We start from the raw sequence: 5,507 nt of genomic DNA on the forward strand, positions 1-5,507 counted from the left end.
TAGTATAATACACTCTAGGTCCATCCATGTGTGAATGGCAAGATTTCATCCTTTTTTATGTCTGAGTAATAGTACATTGTGTGTGTTGTTTTTTGTTTGTGTGTGTGTGTGTGTGTATGTATATATTTCAAATTAGTGTTTTTGTTTTCTTTGTGTAATAAATACCCAGTAGTGGAATTACTAGATAGTATGGTATTTCTATTTTTAATTTTTGAGGAACCTCCATGGTGTTTTCCACAGTGGTTGCACCAATTTACATTTCCACCAACATTGCATAAGGGTTCCCTTTTCTCCACATCCTCACCAACACTTGCTATTTCTTGTCTTTTTGATACTAGCCATTCTGACTGGTGTGAGGTACTATCTTATTGTGGTTTCGATTTGCTTTCCCTGATGATTAGTGATATTGAGCATCTTTACAAGTGTCTGTTGGCTTTCTATAGGTCTTCTTTGGAAAAAATGTCTATTCAAGTCCTCTGCCCATTTGTTTCTGGATTGTTTGTTTCTCTGGTGTTGAGTTGTATAATTTCCTTATGTATTTTGGACATTAACCCCTTATTGAATATATTATTTGGAAATATCTTCTTTCATTCAGTAGGTTGTCTTTTTGTTTTGTTGATGGTTTCCTTTGCTATAGAAAAGCTTTTTTATTTCCATGTAGTCCCAATAGTTTATTTTTATTTTTTAATTTTTTTATTATGTTCAGTTAGCCAACATCTAGTACATCATTAGTTTTTGATGCAGTGTTCAATGATTCATTAGTTGTGTATAACACCCAGTGCTCACCAAAACATGTGCCCTCCTTAATACCCGTCACCCAGTTACCCCATCTCCCCACTCCCTCCTTTCTGTAACCCTCAGTTTGTTTCCCGGTGTCCAGAGTCACTCATGGTTTGTCTCCCTCTCTGATTTCTTCCCATTCAGATTTCCCTGCCTTCCTCTATGGTCCTCCACGCTATTCCTTATGTTCCACATATGAGTGAAAACATGATAATTGTCTCTCTCTGCTTCACTTATTTCACGTAGCATAATCCAATCCAGTTCCATCCATGATGATGCAAATGGTAGGTATTCATCTTTTCTGATGGCTGGGTAATATTCCATTGTATATATGAACCACATCTTCTTTATCCATTCATCTGTTCATAGCAGCAATGTCCACAATAGCCAAACTGTGGAAGGAGCTGAGATGTCCAATAGTTTATTTTTGCTTTGATTTCCCTTGCCTTAGGAGACATATCTAGAAAACTGTTTCTATGGCTAATGTTAGAGAGATTACTGCCTATGTGTTCTTTTAAGAGTTTTATGGTTTCAGGTCTCACAGTTAGGTCTTCAATCCACTTTGAGTTTATTTTTGTGTATGGTGTAAGAGAGAGATACAGTTTCATTCCTTTGCATGTAACTGTTCAGTTTTCCCATTTATTTTAAGGATTGTCTTTTCCCCATTGTATATTCTTGCCTCCTTTATCATAGATTAACTGACTGTATAGGCATGGGTTTATTTCTGGGTTCTCTAGCCTGTTTCATTGATCTATATGTCCATTTTTGTGCCAGTACCATGCTGTTTTGATTACTTTAGCTTTGTAATATATTTTTGCAATCTGCAAAATTTTGTTCCTTGTTCTCAAGATTGCTTTGGCTATTTGAGGTCTTTTGTGGTTTCATACAAATTTTAGGATTAGTTGTAGTTCTGTGGAAAATGCTATTGATATTTTGATAGGGATTGTCTTTAACCTGCAGATTGCCTTGGGTAGAATGTACATTTTAACAATATTAATTTTTCCAATCCATGAGTATGGTAAATCTTTCCATTTGTTTGTGTCATCTTCATTTTCTTTCATCAATATCTTACTCAGGTCTTTCACCTCTTTGGTTAAATTTATTCCTGGGTAATTTTTTTGGTGCAATTGTGAGATTGTTTTCTTAATTTCTCTTTCTGCTACTTTGCTATTGGTATACAGAAATGCAACAGATTTCTGTATATGCATTTCATATTGTGCAACTTTACTGAATCAATTTATCAGTTCTAATAGTTTGTGTGTGTGTGTGTGTGTGTGTCTTCAGGTTTTTCTATATATAGTGGCATTCCATCTTCAAATAGTGACAGATTTACTTCTTCCATACAAATTTGGATGACTTATTTCTTTTTCTCATCTGCTTGTTGTAGGTACTATTTCTAGTACTATGTTGAATAAAAGTGGTGAGAGTGGACATACTTGCTTTGTGTTTTATCATAGAGGAAAAGATTTCCGTTTTTTCACCATTAAGTATGATGTTACCTGTGGGATGTTCATATATTGCTTTCATTATGTTGGGATATGTTTTTCAAGAGTTTGTCAAGGGTTTTTATCATGAATGGATGTTGTATTTTGTTAAATTATTTTTTTTACATCTATCGAGATGACCATATAGTTTTTATCTTTCCTTTTGTTAATGTGATGTATCACATTGATTGATTTACAAATATTGAACCATCCTTTCATCCCTGGAATAAATTCCACTTGATGATGGTGAATTATTCTTTTAATATATAGTTGAATTTGGTTTGTTAATATTTTGTTAAGGATTATTGCATCTATGTTAATCAGAGATATTGGCCTGTAATTTTATTTCTTTTCTTTTCTTTTTTTTTTAGTGCCTTTGTCTGGTTTTGGAATCAGCATAATGTTGGCTTTGTAGAATGAATTTGGAAGTTTTGGTTCCTCTTCTATTTTTTGGAATAGTTTGAGAAAAACAGGTATTATCCCTATTTTAAGTGATTGATAGAATTCACCTGTTAATCCCTCTGGTCCTAGACATTTATTTTTTGGTAGTTTTTTGATTACCAATTCAATTTTGTTACTAGTATTTAGTCTGTTCAAATTTTCTATTTCTTCTTGATTCAGTTTTGGAAAACTATGTTTCTAGGACTTTATCCATTTTTTTTAGGTTGTCTAATTTGTTAGCATATAATTTTTCATAATCTCTTAATTTTTTGTATATTTATGTATTGGATATTATTTCTCCTCCTTCATTTCTGATTTTATGTATTTGAGTCCTCCATCTTTTTTTTTTTTCACTTGATGAGTTGTCTAAAGGCTTATCAATTTAGTTTTTTCTTTTCAAAGAACCAGGTCTTGGTTACATTAATTTTTTGTATAGTTTTCTTTGGTCTGTATTCAATTTATTTCTGCTCTAATCTTTATTATATTCTTCTTTCTACTAGTTTGGGCTTTGTTTCCCCCTTATCTAGTTCCTTTGGGTGTAAGGTTATGTTGTTTATTTGAGATTTTTATTGTTTTGTGGGGTAGGCCTGTATCACCATAAACTTCCCTTTGGTGCTCCTATATTGGGTGCATAGATACTTACAATTGTTATATCCTCTCATTAAATTGATCTCTTTATTATTATTTTAATTTAAATTCAATTAGCCAATGTATAGTGTATCATTAGTTTTTGGTATAATGTTCAGTGATTCATTAGTTACATATAACACCCAGTACTCATCAAGTCACTGCCCTCCTTAATACTCATCACCCAGTTACCCCATCCCCCCCCACCTCTGTTTCCACAACCCTCAGTTTCTTTCCCAGAGTCAAGACCATAAGGTTTTCCTCCCTCTCTGATTTCTTTCCCTTCAGTTTTCCTTCCCTTCCCCTATTGTCCTCTGCACTATTCCTTATGTTCCACATAGTGAAACCATATGATACTTGTCTTTCCCTGATTGACTTATTTCACTTAGCATAATACCTTTCAGTGCCATCCATGTTGATGCAAATAGTAAATATTGATCTTTTCTGATGGCTGAGTAATATTCCATTGTATATAGGGACCACATCTTCTTTATCCATTCATCTATTGAAGGACATCTCATTCCTTCCACAGTTTGGCTATTGTGGACATTGCTGCTATGGACATTGGGGTGCAGGTGCCCCTTCTTTTCACTACATCTGTATCTTTGGGTAAATACCCAGTAGTGCATTGCTGGGTCATAGGGTAGCTCTATTTTTAACGTTTTGAGGAAACTCCATACTGTTTTCCAGAGTGGTTGTACAAGCTTGCATTCTCACCAACAGTGTAAGAGGGTTCCCCTTTCTCCACATCCTCACCAACAATTTGTTGTTCCTTGTCTTGTTAATTTTAGCAATTCCAACTGGTGTAAGGTGGTATCTCATTGTGGTTTTGATTTTATTTCCCTGATGGCAAATGATGTGGAGCATTTTTCATGTGTCTGTTAGCCATTTGTATGTCTTCTTCAGAGAAGTGTCTCTTCATGTCTTCTGCCCATTTCTTGACTGAATTATTTGTTTTTTGGGTGTTGAGTTTGAGAAGTTCTTGATAGATCTTGGATACCAGCCCTTTATCTGTAATGTCATTTGCAAATATCTTCCCCAATTCCATAGGTTGCCTTTTAGTTTTATTGATTGTTTCTTTGCTGTGCAAAAGCTTTTTATCTGATGAAGTCCCAAAAGTTCATTTTTGCTTTTGTTTCCCTTGCCTTTAGAGACATGTTTTGTAAGAAGTTGCTGTGGCCAAGTTCGAAGAAGTTGCTGCCTGTGTTCTCCTCTAGGATTTTGATGGTTCCCTGTCTCACATTGAGGTCTTTCATCCATTTTGAGTTTTTCTGTATGGGGTAAGAGAGTGGTCCAGTTTCATTCTTCTGCATGTGGCTGTCCAATTTTCCCAGCATCATTTATTGAAGAGACTTTTTTTCCATTGGATATCCAATGGCCAGATGGTTTTAAAATAAATTGATTATTGTTTCACTGAGCAGCAGAGCTGTAAAAAAGGCAGAGGACAAGTAAACCAGCTACTCTTATTTTTCATAAAATTAAGCCTGAGGTTTTGATGTACTTTAACTTCATCTATCAAAATATTTCTTATTGCAAAATATATGTTGATCACAAAACTATTTAATGAAACCTGAAGATTCTGAATGGCTAATTTTTATTACAAAAAGATAAAAGTCTAAGCATGTGGAAAAACAAGATTATTTTATATTTGATACATTTGCCCAACCCATATTCAGAAAGCTATATTTAAGTATAATTTTAAATTTTCACTTAAGAGATTTCAAAAATTTTTTAGATTTTTTTTCTTTGGGGGCTTATTTATGTTTTTAGAACTACATTTACCTTTTAAAAAATATATAAGTGGCTTCTAAAAAGGATACAGTTTAAAGGATCAGACGAGTAATGCTTAAGCTAAATAAAATATAATAAAAATAAATTTTATTGGTAACCTGGAAATACAATGAACTTTTACCTTAAAAAATCAGATCACAATTTATGATATTGTCTGAATTAATAGCTTTCATTATTTAACAAAAGTCACTTACATTTCAATACAAAATAGGACTAGTATAATTCAGGAAACCAATTTAATAGCACAGCAAAATTCTGATTTGGAAACTGATGCTTTGTGTGAAAATACTTTTCTAAGTGGACCCTAATGCTTCATTGGAAAATACTCTTCTAAAGACATGGATGACTTCACTGATGAAAAAAATGAGAATGAAAAGCACACAA

The sequence above is a fragment of the Neomonachus schauinslandi genome, chromosome X, assembly GCF_002201575.2.
Source record: "Neomonachus schauinslandi chromosome X, ASM220157v2, whole genome shotgun sequence".
In the NCBI taxonomy this organism is placed as follows: domain Eukaryota; kingdom Metazoa; phylum Chordata; class Mammalia; order Carnivora; family Phocidae; genus Neomonachus; species Neomonachus schauinslandi.